The 21,726-nt window shown below is 43.9% G+C and overlaps 1 protein-coding gene and 1 long non-coding RNA gene across 3 annotated transcripts in view; one reads left to right on the top strand and one right to left on the bottom strand.

Moving 5' to 3' along the window:
* Nucleotides 1-21,726, bottom strand: part of LOC111252659 (irregular chiasm C-roughest protein-like) — a 160,561-nt gene that overhangs the window by 90,615 nt on the left and 48,220 nt on the right. The gene's annotated exons all lie outside the window — the stretch shown is intronic.
* On the top strand, nt 2,288-19,889 carry LOC147755126 (uncharacterized). The gene is made up of 3 exons (XR_015330128.1): nt 2,288-3,084; nt 4,154-4,529; nt 16,862-19,889. It is a non-coding gene; the product is annotated as an uncharacterized LOC147755126 (long non-coding RNA).

Below are 21,726 nucleotides of genomic sequence, written 5' to 3'. Positions count from 1 at the left end.
ATCTATACGTATGAAACTAAAGAAGCTAAGCCTAGGTATCATCGAATCCCGACATGATCTCACGATTTTTTCCAGCAAACAATTGATTAGTTGATCTGCTTTCTCCGTTCTTCCCCCCTTTCTTTCTTTTACTAAGTTAACCATAGACAACAACTTCAACCTAGCTTATGATGACGTTCATAATAGTCATGGACAATTATTACGAGGCCATGACGATAGCGATGACTATCTAACAAAAGTTTTCGCAACAAAGGGTCTTTGCATCAACTACTTATATAGATAGATTGTAGTCTTGGACTGAAAAACTCCTTGTTCTTCTATAGCTATTACGTTTGTTGTACAGGGCTATCGGTCCAGAACTAGACGCGAGAAACACCTGCGTGTACATTGTATCTAGTTAAGTCGTCTGAAATCTATGGTTGTCTAGATTTTCGTTGTTATCGTTTGTTTTTTTTTTTTTTTTTCCGCTAACCACAAATCGAGATGTGCTACCTAGCGACTCGAGCCGTAGTAGATCTATTCTTATTGAAAACTACTCTTCTCCTATAGACATTTGGCCGAACGTGGCGTTTGAAAGAACGTAAGTGTTTCTGTGTGTTGGGCCCTGAACCCCCAGGTGGCCACTAGAGTGCAGGGGATTTATATGGGGGCTCGCTTACCCCCATATAAAAAACGTTTCATAATCAGTCACTCGTTACTATCACTATTATGATCGTTATAATTATCGCGAACCAAATTTACACGTGTGCTTTAACGCTACCATTACAGTCTTTGAAGGCGTCGTTCAAATGTAAACTGCAGTCTCTCGCTGAGCCCTTATTGGCCCAGCAGTTCATTAAGTACAGCACATCGGGGTGAATAGGATTGGGTTGTTCGTTAATGCTTGGGTTATCGTGACGTCAGCATTGAATCAACCTTGGAATCCATGGCTGAAATGCGGTGTATCATATCTTTTACGGATAAATCTTTTACCCGTATAACTGGATCACGTGTTCAAGGTAATCAATTAAATTGAAATAAAGATATTGCAGTTTTTCGCAGTTGATGAATAAGTTATGTTTGCTTTTTCCAGATGTATAAAACCGTTTTGAATTATACATTGTAAGCGTACATTTTTCTTTAAATTCCAATAGAATTACTCCAAATTGTTTTCATGTTTCTATGGGTGTCCTACAGCTTTTTAAGGCTACTTTCAAGGCTTGTGTCATCTTTGATTTATGAAACAATCACCAAAAATGATTCTCATGTCGACATTTATTTTTCAGTTAACGAATCTACACTTCTATAGTAAGATTTTCTACTTTTGTTGATCTGCCGAGCTTAGTTTAAAGACTGAAGCTGCTGGAAATCTATCATTAGGTTTCCACCCTGTAGACGGAGGTCTGTATCATTTTATATAACCGTACATTGACAAGAAAATCTCAGGATGTCTCTTTTTACAGAATGGCTATTCACTATCTTTCAGTAACTGATTTCTAAAGGCTTAATTTCATCACAGAATACCTGTATCGCGTCATTTTTCTCCCTGTATACTTATCGGTCCTCATTGGTATGCTTCTAATCATTATACTTTACATAATCCTTCTACGATGGCTCTCAAGCCGAAGTAACTTCGAGTTTTCTTTTACTTTCGGCACCGCCATTGCGATTTTCAACACCGCCGGCTTGTAGCACGAAAGCGTGTGTGTCTACAACCGGATTCGAACCTAGACGACCACTTGTCCCATAAATTTAACAAGCACACACGTTACACACTACACCACAACGAGGACAAGGCTGAATCAACTAGGAGGCATTAGTCTCTCGACGTATATATATGCTTTGTCGACTCCGTGGCAGTCAATTCTGTCCGCATCGGAATTAATCGGCACACCGAACTGTGCCACGTACCGAATGGTGGCCAATGTCTACCTTCTATACAATAGCTTCGTGACGCATCAGCAACAACGACGAAATCATCCTTTCCAAATCACTTGAACGCTTCGTTCTTTCCCATTTTACACTGTTTACGAACGCGTCTGTTTCGGCGTCAGAGGGATTTTCTTAAGTAACCCGAATTCTCGTGCGAATTTCTCACGCATGGCGGCCTAAACGTCTAACGGTATGTTGATAACAACCATCGCGGCGATCGACGAGGTACGAAGCCTCGTTGTGGTTGTCGCAGTGGCCGTTACCGCTAACAACATCAGCACAATCGCAAAATAAGAGTACAAATGAAGCACAAAACGAATAACGGGTCAGTGGACGGAAGGCGGCTTGCGTGCTAGTTACTAGCAGCTGTCACGGACTCGAACGTCGGCCGATTAGCAGATTCCGTAGCTACCCACCTGTACCAGTTCTAGCGACGTCTTGCCTAAATACAACATCGTAGTTGCAAGCGCCACGAATCCCCGGAGTTAAAGCATAGCAGACATCGGAGACTTCAATAGCGTCCTACTGCAACACCGAACAAGTCTCTCGCGTACTCCTTTCGGCAGCTTCGCTGGATTCTTCGACCGAATATTTTCCTAACACCGGTACTCTTTCGTTGAAACTTTAGCCCGACCGTTTAGGGTGTTCTTCAAATTCGTGATTCCGTTTCAGTGTTTGCTACAGCATGTTGACATTTTGATCTTTCGTTGCACTGCATACACACTGCGTTCGAATTTGCCGCAGATGGGACAGCAGAAGCGAAAATGGCGGTTATGGCTACGCAAAAATGCCACCAACCTCCTCCTCAGCGGGGACCCTCCTCACGATTCACGCATATTCAGACAGCATTGGCGACGTTTAGGTATTCGTTTAAGTAGATGAGCAACCTGCTTCAGCTTCTTCCCGCTGCGTAGAAAGGTGTCTGCTATTCTGTTCATTAGCGGCCTCCGATATCGATACCGAAGGCCAAAGTTGTGGTTGGTTTGCGAAAAACAGCCTTTTTAGACTGGGAAGGCAACGACAACAATGACGACAAATTTCGCCAACAGATTTCCAGAGTTGTCAAGCGTGTGCCGATAAGAAGACTTTATTACGGCGAAGATACGGTCCTCTGGGCTAAACAGGCTGAACTTGCTAAAATACATATCTAAAACAAGTTTCGTTTCTAGAAAGGTAAACATTTTAACGATGTTTGCTATGGCCCTATTTTGTACGCTGTATAAATGTGTATTCATCTCGTTCAATCTACAGTGGATCCTATCTTTCAGTTAGCGCTAGTTTTTACTCTTAAACGTGAGTGCAGGAACTCAAGCTTTATGTGTGTAAATAGGTTCTGCTATTTGGTTCATCGTGTCCCACCCCAAGACTGTGCAAATAAAAAAAAAAAAAGGAGAGTTCTATATATGAACTGCCTAGACAAAAATTGTTCAGTTCTATCGATAGCATGTGATTTATTATATATTTGACGTAGCATTGCTTTAGTTAATATTACCGCTTCTAGAATTTACTCAGAAGTAAAATTGAAAACACTCCCACGTCGGCTTATGAGACGCGATTCGGGTACGAGTCACGACTTGAACCATCTGATTTACGTGAATAGTACTGAATATAAACAGTTATACCTGGCTATATTATACGTAGGCCAACTACAAGGCCCCAGGTGAGTGGTTCTAGCCGGAAGCAAAAGACTTCTGCATCACTTCTGTACCCTCTAGTAGTAACAAAAAATAATTTTTTTCGGTAACTGAGAGTTGTCAGGTAGGTGACAGTCCAATGAGGCCATTGTCACATTCAAGTTTTTAAAAACGTGTCCTAGGACATGCAGTGCCACGACGCAGTTCGCGTGCTACAAATATACTACGGTGGCGAACAAATAACAGAACACTTTCTCCTTGTGCGAGAAAGACAAAGTGGTCCTGGATTTTTCCTTAGTCTAGTTAATGGACTCATACATGTCGTTAGGAGTAGAAATGGGCGACAGGCTCTATAAGTAAAGTACAGTGAGATAATACGTATAGTTTATTTAGGCATAACCCTAAACTTATTGGCATTATAGATGTTTCTAAAATGGCTATTTATCGATGAAATATTATAAAGGCTTTTAAAAAATGTCTCTGTATAATTGGAGACTACTTACGGTCTGCCGGTTTATAAGCAGGCCGCAAACAGTCTTTCGAGCCAATCTGGTTTATGTGACTCGAAGAATCATCCCGTAGCTTATTCCTGTTTAATTCCTTTTTAGATGAAATGGAATGCTTTGTGATGGGCTGGTGTCCCCATGCCCAATCCTTCGACGCCCCCAAGCCGTTCTCCGCGCTACTGCATTCAACTGTTCACTATCGTCATCGTCCAGTCTCGCCTGCAGTAGAACCAAGCTGCGTGCAATACAACATTGGTGCACAGTTGTTCTCGCCAAACCCCGTTTCGGGTGAATGCTCATAAAGGACGCTACCAACAGCAACAACTACAAGACTTGTGCCGCCACGGAAGCGGAGAGAAGGGGAACAAGCAAAAAACACCGAGAGAGCGGATCGGTGAACGAGGGAGTGTCTGCAGCAGCAGCAGCAGCAGCAGCTGTCGTCACAAATTCACGGGCAAATGTGGATCATCAAAAACCGGCAAATTTCTTTCATATTTTATTTCATATATACTTGTGGACCTGTAGAAATAACCGGGGTGCGTGTTTTTTTAGAATTTTATCTTCCTGTGACGGTAGTTGTAGTGAAGGGGGGAAATGTTTGTTGTAACAGCGATAATATTCCTCCAGCATGTTTTGCCCAATGCAACTCCTTCCTACATAAATCGCATCTCTGTTCTGCGCTGGATTACGTCGTCCGATATGCACAACAACTGCAGCATCAGCAGCAGAAGCCGAGAAATGAAGAGAATGGCATAACACAGCATCGTTCCACCACCGCAGAGCAATGTCGACGTCGTTGGCAGCAGGGACGGGAGCTTCGGCCGCCAACTTTAGCGGACCGGGTGTTGCCTACCGTAGGCAACACAATGACAGCAAAAAGTGCACAGTTGGGCAACTTACTGCACGCGTCGAAGCACTCGATTCGTCTGCAGAGGCGATAGTCAGAACAGAAACAGTGTTTACTATTGACCCAATAGTTCCAAACTGCTGGCAGACCGAATAGAAAGGAAACCAGTTGCTAGTGATGAGCGCTCGTGCCGAATTTTGTCTACAGACAGGGGGCAAACTCAAAGGGGCTTTATGTGTCTGAGTGTCAGTGTCTTCGCCGCTAACCCGTCCGGGCGTTTGATTTTCCTACTATTTTTGTTGATGTAGCCAACATTGATGTTCGAATTGGTGGTTTCTTTGTCTTCTGGTCATTTCCGTCCAACCGGTGTCGGGTAAAATAGTATAATTTCATCTTGAAATCTGGTAATAATAACAACATTGACAATAATAATATAATAAGTTCCATAACGGTGACCACACCAACGGAGCAACAACGACAAAAAGCGCCACTGGTGATGCAGGCTGCGGTTCTATGCAGCTTCAATTTAATTTCTTTACCTTGAATTTGCCTGTTTCATCTGATGCACACCGTTGCCGTCACAGCCCAATGACGCGCGTAACGTGGCAGCAAATGCGGCAGAGTGATGTGCCCAGAGTACCAGGGACAGGGTGAAACAGGAACTGCTGCTGCGGATGAAGGGATCAAGAGGTCGGTTAGGGGTTATGGCTGTGATCGTGATTCAAAGGGGAGAACATGATTCCCTTTCTACTCCCTGTTGTTTTTGTTGTGGTTGCTTTTGTTACAATATTCTAGTTGTAGTAGTACTACTAAATCGAATTCTGCTACTTCAATTCTTCAGCGGATCAGAGGAATACGAGAGAATGAATCGTGCTCTTACCGCGTGTTCACGCATTTTGTTGAACTGGTTCTCCATTTTTTTCGATCCTTTTTTATGGTGGCTGTTCCCATGTAATAATAATAATAATAATAGCAACAACAGCCAAAGCAGTAGCAGCAGCACCACCACCAATCGTCAAGAAAACGTCCCATCGGCAACGGCAGCATTAACAGTACTGACAGGTGAACGCAACTCGATATTATTTTAAGCTCAGCTCTTCAGATCAGATCAGGGCAAAGGGAGCGACGACAGCGATGCCCCCAACGACTGCTCCCTACAATGCTACAGCGGCAATCGTCATGCGACGATGATGATGATGATGATGATGAAGAGGGGACAGATTTGTGAAACGGGTCACGTTTTCTATGCCGATAATTTATCGATGGTGAGGTTTTAACCAGTCGGCCCTTCATTGGTTATTTTGTTTAAGAACATACACAAATACAATGAACAAAACGAAGGGTTACTACAGCCGTTAAGCATGATGGTACTGGTAATATTAGTAATAAGAACTCTCGTAGCATAAGAGAATTGGTAGCCACCATCTAGGCAATGAAAGTTAACAACAGTGACGGCAAGGTGAGGCAGGTTCTTGTTTGAAACACGCGTAACTGTAATTCAAGTTCGGTTGGTTGATAGCTTACATCGAGTGTTGTCCTTGGGGGGATCAGGTACTAAAGAGTAACGTGGAAACTTTGCTATTTTACGCGAGCTGAAACGGCACAACAGTAACCTTCTTTTTCGACAAAAAACAATCGTAGGGACTTTCGAAATATCGACAATGGGCCTGCTTTGCATAAAAGCGATCAATATTAGATTTGGAAGTAGCTGTTCAAAACCGCAGCTTGCACATTTTATGGTACGATATGCCTGAACAATGCTGGACGCGAAAAAATCAGGGATCGCAAGAACAAATAGGGTTCTTTCTCGGCTCAGTTTACCGGATCATAACAGATAAGGCAACCGATTTCTAGTGTTTCGGACGCAGAACAAACTATAATATTGTCTCATTATGTTAAATGTTTCTACGGACTCGTAAGCAGTGGGTTTTTGGCACGTTCTTCCTGTTATTTAAATCACCTAATCTCAACTGCTGGCTTTTGTAGTCAGCAGTCAATGCTGACTAATTTAAATAAGGTAAGTGCTGCTATTATTATTATTAATTATCTAAGTTGAACTCGACTGATTTATTCAATCTATGATAGGTCGCGTAACCTATTCTTGTGGCTTGGTAACCAATAGAAAGAAAGCTCCTGCTTTGCTCAAGGGACGTTTGTCATTGATCGACCGTTGACGGTGAATATGCGTTATTGTCAATCAGACGTCAGTCATTATCCAAACATATCTTTCTAGGGGAATTCTCAAGTCTGGCCACAAACAACTGCTCGTTCAAGTTTCTATCTTATCGAGTCGTTTTGTTTTAATGCGCCGGACCACCACAACAGCCTCATTGACAGGCATCTGCCATTACGTGCAGTCAGCCATGTACGAGACACGATTCAACGCTGATATCAATTTGCGAGTGTTAATAGTATCTCAAATAAGTGGTTTGGCTGGCCAGCATCTAGGTCTCTTGGGTGCTTGATTACTCGTGCCCAGTTTGTTCCACACAGACACGCAGTTCGTATCATTTCTATTGTGATTTTCTTCTATTATTGGCTCTGCCGCCAGCCATCTATGCTTGCCCCGTCTATGCAGCCGGACATCATCCCCCTGTGGTAGTCCTTTAGTGTCATAGTTTGCCGCTGAAGGTAGCCATTGTTGCTATCACAAACCTTACACACGACAATTAATTAGAGTCACCGCTCACTTACGCTCCTCAATCTCCCAATCACCAGCGACGTTTCACTGCTGTCGCCGCCGCTGCTGCCACCAAAGCAACTACAAACACGTATTGTATTTACAACTGGGTTGTTGAAACCCAGCGCAACAAGCCATCCATGAGATGAAGCAAAGAGACACAGCGGCAACGAAATAAAAAGCGGGATTTCCCGCCGCAGCATCAGCCGTATCAGCAAGAACGGAAGTGACGGCAGGACGAATGACAGCAAACGTTACCGCACGACGTTGATGCGTTATTGCGCACGCTACCAAAACGATCGCGCCCCTTGAAAACGACTGTTGAGAGGTTCACCAACAGCAAAAACAGCATCAGAACATGCCGATGCGACTAGTAAGCGACGACCGCAATTTTCAGGACTGCAGCTTTTAGTCCCCTTTCATTCTTTTACGTCCCCCGCATAATCTGACGATGATCACGCGAGTGCAGCAGTCCCCCCAGTGTATTGCTACTTGCTACGTCGGAGTCGACGTTGTCGTCCTTTATAATACGACTGAGATTGTTGTTGGAAAATTTATAATGTATAAAACCAACAGTGGATTGAAAACAAGTGAAACTTATGAGACCGCTGGGGCGCCACTAATGGCAGCAGCAGCAGCAGCAGCAGCGCCGGAAGCGGCGGTGCCGACGCTGACAGAAGATTTCAAGCGCGATACGTAACGTGACAGCAACAACAACAACAACAACAACAACACCCAAAATAATAAACGCAGACTGTTACTACTGGCAGGTATGCGTGTAGTTTTTAACAGTTCACCCCATAAAAACATCAACTCTGCCTATATAGACAAGGCTCACTATGACTGTCCCTACATTTTCGCCGTACGCCTGCCTCCATCAGCCTCGAAGCAACAGCGACGCGGCTTGGCCGTCGACATCTTAGTAACGGCGGTTCCGCTTCTATTTTTTTTTTCTCAGCCGTGAGTTCCTTTGTTCTATGCTGTGACGATATTCGGTACCGTTAAAGGACTATTTGCGTCGTTCTGTGTCGCAACTAGCTGCCCTCGTAATTTGAAAGGGAGCGCCGGAGGATGCCAATGTTAAAGTGAGACTCACTTGAATGCCGACTTTTGGACTGCGTCTGCGAGCGTATGTCGCATTAATGAAAGAATAGAGTTTTATCGTTTCGAAAAAAAATGAATCAATAACACACCACTAGCGACGTACAAAAAACCAACGTCGTTCTGTCGCATAGTAAACTCGATTATAACAATGGCCCTAAGTCGTCTCATGACCGCCGCATAGCCGATGATGCTGAGCGTCGTTGTAGCCGTGCGCTGTCGGCGACGACTACGTGCGCGCGAACGTCGACTGGCGGCAAAGAAAGGCAGCGCTGACTATTACTAAAGCGGCTGACACGGTGGCAACAGCGGCACCCGCTATGGAAGGAGAACACATGGGTCGGGAGAAACCGACGTCAGGAGGAAGTTGTTCCGCAAAATCAAAAATCCTTTTAATTGCCTCGGTGTCTGGATGACTCGCAGCTAGCAGGCCGTTATCGGCTCCATTTAGACGACGCGGGAACTCGATCGTGCCTCGCCAAGTGAAGCAAGGCATTTATCATAGAATCTACCGCACAAAGATAACCGTAGACAAATACAAAAAATGCCCTTTTCGTATCGCTCTCTTCTTCCTGTTTACTCGATCAATCGCCTTTTGCTCAGACCCGAATTACGTTATTAGTAACGATCAGACGCAAGTTTGATTCGGTTGATTTGTAAAGCTTATACGCGACGTGACTGTGGTGGGATATGGGCTAAACATAGATGCGCCAGCTTTCTCCATAGTGAAGTAGGAATGTATCTGCTGAACTGCTAAAGAGACTGTACGAACAAATTTCTAAGCCCAAAATAAGCAGAAACCCGAGCTGTGATGCTGCGACGCCTAGGCTGTGTTTTTGTGTGTTCAGCATTGGTAAGTTAGGCGTCCACTTTGTTCAATGTGTCGACGACAAAACGTCAGTTTTTGCCTCCTCGTTTTAAGGGGGCGGATACGCCATGGACTTGATGCATTGTACATTAAAAAAAAAAAAAAAAATATATATATATATATATATATATATATATATATATATATATATATATATTGTGAATAGTCCCTGAGAATATCCGTTCCGAACAAAAGAAAACGCAGCAAAATTTTAATAAATATCCGTCTACAAATTACATTATGAATATTACGCGATACCTTCAAAGTAGTAGAGATTTTATCACAAATATGTTATAGTTTTCATAATTGTAGCACTGTATATATATATATATATATATAGATATATAAATGGCGGTATAAAAATTGACTAGGACAACCTCGTGGTGGCTGGGCACTTTCTGTCCCTTTTTGCCGAAAAGGGTCCCGACCAGTTTTTTTCATTCGGAAGGGTATACGCCCCATACGATTCAAGCACCTTGACAACTGGGTCCCAAGGTACGACACTCTGCCGCTGTTATAATATGCGCTCCATATACTGCACCGCTGGGAGTTCTCTGCCGCTGTTCAACTGTGAAAAGCAGTCAGTTGACGGAGGCGAGGAATAAGCAAAGAGAATTCATTCTTTTGGGAAAATTCCGTATTCCTTCGGCTACCGCTTAGAGCTAGAAGGGCAACGTAACGGGCGGAACAGGTCGAAGTTTCCATTTCCGACGAAAGAAAAAATCGTACGTAGCCGCTGCTTGTAGCCTGCCTACCATTGCCTGTCTAGTTCTGATTTTTCATAAACAGTTCTATAGATTGATATAGAATGATAAAGGTGGAAAAGTCGATTTGTCGACTCTTATCTTAAAAGGGTACCACTTCTGCGGTGGTAATAATCATGTTGAATAGAAGCCAACACCATTAATAAGCACAGTACGACACAAACGTTCCTATAATGAACAAAGTAGTTGCAACATGTGCGCAATCATAGCTAGCAGTAGGATGCGATCAGTGAGATTAGCAGGGGCGGTGAAAATATTTTTAATCATTTCTACTTTGCCAAAATTCAAAGAAAACCTGACATCTAGTGGTGGGTTCGTAGGTAGGAATTGCTTGGAAAGAACAGATAAAGTATAATTGTGGGTGACCTGATCTGTCGTAAACCACCTGGACAAACTCTGAACGACGGAGCGCAAAAGGAATTGACGATCAGCCATCAGTGCCACGTACACACAACAATACAATAGCTACACTTATCTCATATAGCATTTCTGTACAGCCTAAGCTAGCTAGCAAATGGTCGTTCACAGAACCTCCATACACACCCACGTGATTCTGTAGAGGAAACTGGCTACAACTCTTACTACACGTAGGAACACATACGTCTTACTGATACAGTTTATTATACCATACAACTAAGGACAATTATTTGCTTGATACCGTAAATTGTTATATTATTATCATTATTTAATACATTCAATACAAATGTGTATCCTGAAATAGCTTCGGCTAAAACTGAGGAGGACAATCCGACAGAAAATACTCACTGTTGAATTGACCAAATTTAGATCTAGGCCGACGGATGGTAAGGTCCTCTCCATTCATAATTGTATAATAAATTACCTTTATAGTTGTTACCATCGACGTGTACGTAAACAGTGTATACCCATAGCCGTGTATGGCTTTGAAGCTTTAAGAGAGAATTTTAATCGACTATTGTCCTAGTTCGATTCACAATATTCGTCTAATCATAAAGCCAAAGCCTGCGGCCTGACACTCAGTAATTCATTTCTATACCGATCCGTCAATACTTTCCCTATTGAAGTATGGCCATCTTCATTGCATTGTGGCGGTAGTAGAATTGCCATTGACGATCTAGGTTATGTACGTCCTGCTCCGCCCCTAGCAGCAGCGGTGCGGCGAAATAAGTAATGTAATAGTGTAATATGGTGTATACTGGTATCTAGCTTTTTAAGTCATGCACCCCTCCAACAGGCCTAATGACTTGTGTCCTCGATGCCTTCTCGCACAGCACTTATAGGCCCCTGTAACGAAAAACGACGTTCGTGACTCCACCGGAGTAACAACATCAGATAACGCACCGCTTTGGCCTCGATGGCTTAAAGTATCCTCCGCTGTCGCTTGATCACCCTATTACCATTACTACCATTGATTTCGCACCGAGAACAACTGAGAGTATACCAATCACCTAGTGATCTCAGGCCTCTGAATAAACGATCTTGTCCTACCTTCCAATTATTTCGCGTCATCTTTCCCTTAACGTTCCCTGACAGTTCCTTTCGTTCATCGTGTGACATTCGCCAATAAACGTGGTGTCGCTGCCGATGCACGCAGTTAAAGCCGTCAGCTTCCCGCGACAATACGGCTTTAACTGACTCAAACGGACGCGTTCGCCTGGCTCCGTCGTTGTCAGGGTCACCTGTTCTTTGTTGCTGAAGTTCGGGTCCTGATACTTCCATCAAAGGAGAAGCTCACCAAAGCCATACCTATATCCTGAGCAAAAACGAGATCTTTGCCGTTAAGGGTCAAAGCAAAAAATGAAAGTCAATGGCAATGACACTATAGCAATCGTTAACTGTCATGTAAAACAAAGTGCTCGCTTGCCGGTGCTTCTGCGCGGTTAAGGCCAATGGTTACCACAATCGCGGTTCTGGTGCATGCAGTGGTCAATATACTGAGGCGAAGTAGGCGCAGAGGGTTAATATAAGCTGCCTCAAGAGCTTCACATTATGACGGTCGCGGCGTCAACGGTGGCAACGAATGCTGCCGCAGTCATTGCAACTAGTTCGTATGATATTATATGACGATGGTGGTCACGCTGCAATGTACGGAAGGCTTTCAAGGCTTATCTCATTGCCGAAACTATGGTGCCGCCTGCGCTGAGTAGGGAGCGGTGATCGATCGAGTTGAAGATAACAGAGTCGCTACGACACAGTCGATGCAATAGATTATTGTAAGATCATCTGAAAAAATTGACTAGTGAACACGGTAGCAAATAGCGGCGTCTTTATAAAAATGGAGATGGTAGAGACATCTTAAGAGGCTAATATGGCGACTAAGTGCTCACATTAAAAAACCTTGAACGTACTTAGGGAAACATGATTCATTTCTCAACAAAAGCCGACATATTAAAATAGATCTTCCGCGAAAGACATGACGGTTTATTTATTCGCACGTAGGGTGGCAAAAACGTCCATGAAAGCAATGGTCATAACAGCAACAACAAGTGCCGTTCCTTAGCCGCACACTTCGTGCGAGTGACTGTTAGGCAGAACTATAGGTTACATAGAAGGCACATCACGCCTTCCAAGGCCATCTGTTATGTTTGTCCGTCAGTTTTCACCCCATAGATACTGACTCACTACTGCCATTACATGGACAAAGCTTCACACCACAAACTACACCTCTGTCTCCCATTCCTTACGCTGTCGTTATTCTATCAGTTTTCACCTCACGCCACCACCCTTCCCGGAAAATAACCCTTCATTGCGATGCCTTCCGTCATTCTTGGTTCTTCGGCTTTTCAGAACAGTTTGGTAACACGCCGTAGCCCCACTATCGCTGAATAGTGTAGCCTGCAGCGGTCGCAGAAGCAGTATCAGCAGTTGTAGCTAGATAGAGTGGGCGGCGACAACCTCATAGCGGTAACAGTCGTGAATGGCAGGTGTGCACAGGCACTCGCTACTTTCCAAGTGTGCTGCCGTCGCTTCGTGGTCGGTCCTTTTAGCCCCCATCCAACCTGCCCGCTTATTTTCCCCGCTCGTAGTACATCGAGCTTTCAAACTGGCTTCTTTCGTTCGTCGACTTTGCCTCCCCCGTCGTTTCCATATGCCACATCATGTCTCGTCTCAACGCATCCCTCTACCACAAAACAGCTACTTGGTGGTCGCCATTGCTGTACTACCGCAGCTACTGTTGTTGCAATGCGGTAACCAGTAACAGTGGCGATGAGGGACAGTAAGCGACTAAAGGAATGAGTACTAAACTTGACAACTATTATTCAGCGCTTTAATTAGTCTTGCGGTGGAGCTTTCTGCGGCAAAGAACACGATGAGGCAGCCGTGCGCCAAGGGTACGGGGCGACGATGGGGGCGGCGTGAGCCTCTCGCTGGCATGCAGCCACAATGAGAGGGAAAGAAATGGAATCGTGCTTCTGTAGAAAAGGGGAAAGGCAAACAGCATTCATTAAATATGAGTTAGCCACCAGCTCAAGCGACCGGCGCCCTTTCAGCGTGCTGCGGCGTGCAAACTATGTCGCCATTCAGCCGCTACCACTGTTGCTGGCATACAACGGCCTTCGCCTGTGAATCCACGTATGAGCCCCACTGATGTCGTTCAGCGTCCTCGTCGACAGCGGAAAATGGATTTGTATCCATCCTCTTTCTTAAACAAAGGAAAAATTCGTTAATTCCTTGTCCCTTGAAAGATGCACGAGTGCCGCTACTTACCCGAATACAGCCGCATCGGACAGCGAGGATGCATGTGCCTCGTGAGGGCTACAGGGATGACGATGCGGCGTCAGTGAGCTTCACTTTCTTCGTTTTCTTTGTTTGCCTTCTCGTCCCCGGGAGAGTGATAGCGCAGCTGAACTACCAAGTGGCACCACGGATTCGGACCGACATTATCTACGGAAGGACAACAACAGTAGCGGCAACAACAACAATAATATTTTCAAGCACGCTGTTGTCGTCTCCGGACCCGGATGAAGCTTCACCCTCACTCACTCACTCTCTCTCACCCAGTGAAAATCGAGCGCCGCATAAGCTAGGAGAGGTTTACTCAAACAACACAAATAGTACAGAGTGGGAGACAGGGAGAGCGAAGGCCCATATTAACCTAAACAGAAAACCTCAACAACTGACCCGCTTGAAAAACGCACGCTACGCAGATACTTCAAGTAGTCCTTTGCAGTGACAATACAACTGGTATGTGCATATAGCGTACATAAAGTCATCAGGAGGAAGACATACAGGAAGAAGAAGTAAACACGTCTCTATGTTTGTGGTCCTACTACCACCATTGTTAGTTAACCAGAATGACTTTTTGACTAGCTCATCGCAGGATCATTAGGTGTTACTTGGGACGTTGTTGAGGTGAGCAGGCTTACTTCCCGTCCTTCCCTGTTTGCCTTCTACCTTCCACCGCTGGAAAACACGACACAACCACAACGCCGACAATAACGATGCTCGCCAGAAGACTCCATTATGAAGGTGAATACATGCGAGTTGTAGTTCGAGAAGCCTTCGACATGAGAAAAAGTGGTCGGTCTTGTGTAAAAACAACGCATGCGTGTGCCTATTCACCTTTTCCCGTAAAAGAAAAAGAGGTTGTTTGTAATATGGGTACGCATTACTAGACCGATAGGGTACAGCCAAACAGATTCATAGAGAGACACAGAAAAAGCTCTGTGTAGCAAAGGGCAAGAGGAGAGCTTGGACGACGACGGTAAGCTCTGGATTTGAGTCACCCATACCCAGCTAGTTTTTCCCCATTCCAAAAATAGTTTCTTCACCACACAGCATCGAAGTTGAATCACTAAACAAGGTCAGGTCGCGCCAGTGGCGTCCGAAATCAGTTGACTTGGGTAGAAGTAGGGTAGTCCCTATGTCTGCAGTGGTTGAATAATATGCGGAGATATGGGGGGCTTCGGCGACGTTCGGCTGTAATCTAGTATGATTTGAAAAAGATTTTTCTTCACATTTATTTTTCTGCTTCTAACCATGTCGCATTGCGCAGAGAGACAAAAGAAAAAGAAAAAGCGAGGAAGCAGATGCGGTTTTACCGAACCGAACGGGCTGCGAACATGTAGGATAATGTGGGGCGGACGGACCACAGCGGGGGTAGTCGTATAGGGCACGGGCGGCATCCATAGCAGCGGCGACAGTAATCAAGTTTTGAAAGTTTGAGCCAGCTTTTTTGAAACTGCTCCTTCTGCTTCTCTTTCTTCTTTTGCTGCTGCTGCTGCTGCTGCCATGCCTATCGCACTAGGTCTAGCGTCAACTGGTAAGTCGCCGAAGAACAGACCCAGGGATGTGTTTCGGCCGTACAGAGGCAGTGGTGGCCGTGTCCTCGTTCAAGCCGTAAACTGGTCGCAGACAGCGGCCGTTGTCAGAGGTAACGTGCCTGTAATTTGTCACAGGAAGGGGAGGCTGGCTTGGGGAACGAAGAGATTGAGACGACTTCCGGAGAGGGAGAGAAGCGACTGCTGGGGTACGGCTAAGGTCACCGTCGTATCGTTGCTTTCGTGTGACTTGCTTTCTTTGTCTGTCTCTGAAAGATCCGATGCGCCAATTTCGTTGGTCGGTCCCTTAGCCAGCCACTGAGCTTGTTCCTGTCATCATGTAGTAAACGGTTAGAATCTTTTTGTGAGTGTGTCGCCTCGTTCGCTCTCTAAAGGAAATTGTGGAGAAAATGGCTTAGAGAAGTAAGCAGCAGGCCCATTTCAGGTTTTCGCATTTTTTCAACGCGCATTTGCGCCTACGGCCGCCTTCAGCATCTGTCGATCCACCCAAATACTTAACGTCAGGTTTGTGTTGAGTGCAGAGAAAAAGCCAGGTCAAACAAACCGTCGAGATGCTGTTATTGTTCGCAAGAGCAGACATCCTCCTTCTACTTAACTCTTCCACTGTTTTTTTCCTCACGGATGACTGGATGCCAAGTAAAAACACGCAAATAGCATTTGGACAAACGCAGTTTATATAGAGTCTAACATGAGTGGTATCTTTAGAAAGGGTACGATGACAGCTTATTCCATTTCTGTTAATCTTCTAGAGACTAATAGTCGAAGCTTGATTAGCGTATTGTTGCGTTACAGAAGTTAGTTCTCTAACGTAGTTATAACGAATGTAACGCAATGACTGCACACGTCAAGATTTGTGCTCTTGGGTTGTGTCGGCTCGATCTTTGTCCTCTTTCTATACGACGGCAATGACAAAGCGTTGCCATCAACGGCATGAACGCAGATAGTTATTTCTGGTTGGTACTGGACATTTATTAGGGTTCATTACATAAAGCGAATTACCTACAGCATGGTTGATTAGTAACATCGTTTCATGGGAGATTATTATCTATTTCACAGGGCTGGCACCATATGAAGGTCTAAACATGTTTGAGTACATAATCCTGACAGCTGCCCGTGCTCATCTTAATTAGAAAAAATAAACTGCGATCAGACTTTAATACAAAGTCGCAGTTCCATAGCCTAGCGACATTTTGTCCAGGCTACGGGTAATTATTTCATATACTAATACAGGCCAGCTAAATACTGGGATACCCCAAGGTAAGCAACTAACTTTTTTGTACTATTTTCAGACGTGCTCTCGATGATTTTGGATGAAATATAGTAAAACGTACGAAGAAGGTTATCGCGATTCGGGAAGACTCAGCTCTCATTTGTGAAGCCCAAGACAACATCATGGCACAAATCATTTGGCCATTTGCAGAGCTTCCCTTTGGCCCTGGCTGAGGAATTTCTCCCAACCTGCCTTCAAAATAAAGTAAAATATTTAAAGAACCTTCTAAACATGCGGATCTTCGGGAGCTTCAGCCACATACCTCTCTGTTCTATGACCTAATGGTATAGATAGATCTTGTTAGCTCAGAGGGCAATGTAGGTCAAATCCTAGATTATATGCCTTATCTATAGATCATAGACTCCCTTGTTGTGTGTGGCATGTTTTTGGCAATATATGTTCCCGGATAGGGGGGTCGACCTTAGCCTTTAGAAAATAAGCAGAACTTTGATTTTGTCCCGCCTGTGACACCTAGGATAGACGTAGGTGTCTATTTTGAATGTTCAACTAAGCGATCTTTTTCGCGATTAAAATATGGAAACTTAAAGTGTTTGCATTTTGCACGCCATATATCCAATTTGTATTGAAGCAAAGAGTTATAGGGTCTCGATTCGAAACCTAATTCATATCAGATATATTAATTAGGATCTTGCAATATGTTTATATAGCTGCGAATTAATATGGGAATGAGTCAGACATGTATACCTTTTTCAATATTCCCAACAAAAATGGCACGTGTTAAACATGCTATAATACGTTGTTCTGTAAGTCATTATACATAAGCCATAGCAGATCAAATGTTATTTCGAAATTTCTCATGAGCTTTGAGCTCGCACCGCCAGACATATCTATTTCAACATCTCTAGTAAATGTTTTGCTTAGTCTGAAGTCGTCTTGGTTCTCCTCAGATCATCGGTCCGGGGTATAGATTTCAACAGCTGTTCTACATTGACTATGCGGACTGGCTGTCACCGAACTTGGTCATGTGGTCATCAGCTGTAAATGATCAAGGCACAAATGTGTTGCTCAGGCCAAAGCGATTACGTGTCCGATCGAAACGACCTGCAAATATTAGGCGACAGCGGATAATGCAATGAGAAATAAAACTGCACCATAATGCATTGTTACTGAAGAGATACAAAGATATGTCTAAGATCCACATGGGGTTCGGTGCCCATTTCGTATATGATTATAATCGCAGTCAAAAAAAAAACTCGGACAGAGATATAATGTCGTCATAATCATTATTGTTAGTTTGAATCAACTTCTTGCCAGTGTATATATATGTTTGCAGTGATATATGTTTATATATGCACTTGATGATGGGGTCACATATATTGGGGCGAGTCCTGGGTATCTCCGAAAGTTTCGTGGGTAGGAAAAAATATATTACCGGTAGTCGCCAATATCTGGTGCTGAGGTAAGAAGATTTTCAATTTACGTTTTTTGCAAAGGCGTTTCAACCTTTAAGAATAATCGTTCTTTGTGACACTTATTCCATCATTAGCTACTCTTCTGGTCGACGCATCGAGGCGAAAGCTATAGTATGTACTATTTCCTCATCCTTTTTTTTGTTTTTTTTTTTTTTTTGATCTTTTTACGTGATGTCGCCGGTCGAAAACATTGCTAACCGTGTGTATTTCCTAAATTCCCTCAACATACCTGTAGGTATTGCTCTGATCCAGGGAATATCGCATTGTGTGATAGTATAATATGTATTTATATTACTACGATTAAAGTGAATGATAAAATGAAAATGGATAACGCGTTTCAGACTCATATAGTATCTATTTTCTCACTTGCTTCTTCCCGCTTCGTGCGACTCTCTTCGCTCAATAAAGGAACGGTTACGTCGAACGACCAAAATTCCCATTTAGACCAGTCCGTTTTTTCTCAGGAAACCCTTCTGGGTTAGAAACTTCACAATTTCCAACTACTATTAGTTTTTTCTTGATTGCGTTCCCGTCGACAACCTGCTGATTGATTTGTTTGCCTTCTCCATCGTTCATCCACTGTGTTCTACTTTATTTTCGTGATACCGAAAATTTCTATAGTGGCTTTTTTTTTTTGGCTCGATAGCACTTTGTCGCCCTATTGGAGTATAAAGTTACCCCCAATCGGGTCGCGGGTCGAAGAAGTTCATCCTGATGTAATTTAGGGGCCTCTGCATTAGAGACACCTATGTTTCGGCAAGTCTCTCATTTTTCGACGAAATTCACTAGGGATCGCTCACCGTTTTCTGATCGCGGTCGTGTGTGTGCTGACATATGACTGTGTAAGCATAGCGAGCGTTATTTTTCGTTATTTTTTTGCCTAAGCTTTCGTTTTCCCAAGGTCAACTTAGGCAAAAGTCGAGCCTAAAACTTTTCGAAACAAATCGAATCCATATGGCTCAAAGCAGCGAAGTCTATAGAGTAGCTTCAGGTAAGCTGAAGAAATAGTGTGGCATGTCAAGGTCCGCGGTCTCAGGTAGTGGAGAAGAGCTGCGGAGGCTAGTAGAGTAAGGACCTCGAGTCCTGCGTTAAGGACAGGAACAGCCGGCGGCCAGCCAACGTACTGCTGCTGAAGAGACAGAAAAGTTAGCCAAGAGAACAGTGCCAAAAGGGTCAGCCAATGCCTGAGCTGTCGAGATTTTAAGCGAAGCTCTCGTGACGCCTGCTGCACCAACTCTAGCTACTACTTGTGACTGTTCGACGAAGTAGGCCTTAACCAGTAACATCGGTGCCCCAAAATCAAATACATCCCTTCCGGGGAGGAGTCAGGACGTGATTCCGCAAAGGGTTCTCCCTTAATTCGTAATCACTTGGGACCCATAAAAGAGATACACATCCGAGCCAGACATTCAAGACAGCTCGTAGGCATTCTTTGCTACCAAGATATTGTACTGGCTGCTTGTCTACGACGAGTACGCTCAGTTGCTTTTTTTAACTCAAGTGTAAATAAAGTGCCGGCACCAAACTTTCTATGCAAACATACTCTTTGTGCTTTATTACGTAGGTAACGATGGGTGAAAGCGCTGTGAAGCTGAAAGATCAACTAAAAAGGTCGCATATACTTAGGTGGGTGCACACAGATCATAATTGATTGCCCCCCCCCCCCCCCCCACCTATACTGAAACGTCCGCGAAGTGTTAAAGCCGAGACTTTATACGGATACAGTTTATTTCGAACTTGCTTTTTCTGAAGCCCATTGGTAGAAATGGCCGTTCTCCTCAGTGTCGAGAGGAATTATGTTGAAACCAATCTATTTCGATCTTTGTCAAGCTATATTATAGCATATATATATAGTTTCAAGAAGGATAGAAAGCGTTCACACACTGGATTTACTATGGAGCACTACGAGCATGACGACAGAATCAATTGCTTGACTCGACTAAGTTCTGAAATAGGACTACATTGAAGGGCACTTGAGTGACACAATGTACAAATGGTTGATCGCGTGTAAGCCTTTAATTGACTTCTTTTATTAGAGAACTAGGAACTGACTCCTATTCAATAACATAGAAACGTATAGGGACCGGAATAAGGAGGGACCCAGGGATGTTCACATTTCGCATATGCTACGCAAGACCTTACAATGGAACAAAAGCGAAAGCTTGATAACGAGGCTTTCGAAAAGATCAGATAAAAGCATGGTTTATATGCGTGGTAATTGCACTAGCGTTCTCGCACGTGTAGCTACTTAAATTAGTTGGCAAACACGAGCGGAAGACAACGTATACGAAGAGAAAAGTTACCCGGCAATTGATATCGTCGACAGTGACGTATTGAGTTAACGGATGGCGTATGACTACGCATCGGATAACCTCTCCTCAAACGTCTGTCGATTTACCAACTGCTTTTTTTTTTTTGCCAAATTAAGCTTAGAAACGGGGAAAGGACTGATTGAGCCTACTTTCATGGGAACTTCTTCTACTACTTAAGGAAATCCTCTGCTGTTGATATTCCCGACAGCTCAATATCAAACGCAATTCGACACGCTCCGACGAAACGATCTTTTCAGCAGACTACGGAACTTGGCTGGCAGTGAAACCGTGAAGGAAGTTCGACCCCTCATCTAGAAAATCACAAACGGGGAACAGCTTCAAACTACATTTCAATCTACATAATAACATTCATCATAATGTTTCAAGCATTAATCCGTCGTGTTCAGTTAGACGGCGGCGATCACAGAGAAGCTAGATTCCTATGTTCCAATGATTATCGTAGGTTAAGACGAATACCAGACTACTTCGAATTTCACATGACGATAATATCTGATAACTAAATAAATTTTAGTGAGATAAAGCTCAATAGGGGCTGATAACGCAGTGAAAACATACCGATTGCCTATAGAGTTACTAGCAATTTGTTTAGATAGAAAAAAAGTTCCATACTAGAATAGGTTCACTCGAATTGTACACGGGTTCGGATTCATTTTGTTGTTTGCATCGTTAACTAGATGCGTAATAACTATTAACTTACACCTAACAGTATCTCGAGCCAAAATGCGCGAAATATTCGTTTATTTAGTACTGCCTGATGCTGTTCCAGTCAGTCTCCGGTCGGTGACATCCTTTCCGGCTTACCTGTGACGACTTTGTGCAGTATGTAAGCAACATCTGAGATTTCCAGTCGTGAATAAATTGTTCTCAGCCCTTCAATATCACTAGCAGAAACTAGCTGGTCCACGAAAGGCTCAGGTCAGTCCTTCGGTTACCTACACAGTGACTTCGGAATATATCATATTTTTCAGACCTAAAGAGCGGCACGAGCTTTGGTAAAACTATTCATCGTCTATTGGTAAGGTAGCAGCTGGCAAGCAAAAGGCGGCAGGCGCTGCGATTCAAAGCAAATACTATCAGAAACCGATGCTCCAAAGGGTCAGTTCTGCCGCACTCGACAA

This window comes from Varroa destructor, unplaced genomic scaffold (genome assembly GCF_002443255.2).
Source record: "Varroa destructor unplaced genomic scaffold, Vdes_3.0 BEIS01000006.1, whole genome shotgun sequence".
NCBI lineage: Eukaryota > Metazoa > Arthropoda > Arachnida > Mesostigmata > Varroidae > Varroa > Varroa destructor.
Note: the sequence above shows the minus strand (reverse complement) of the source record. Positions and strands in the feature narration are given on the sequence as shown.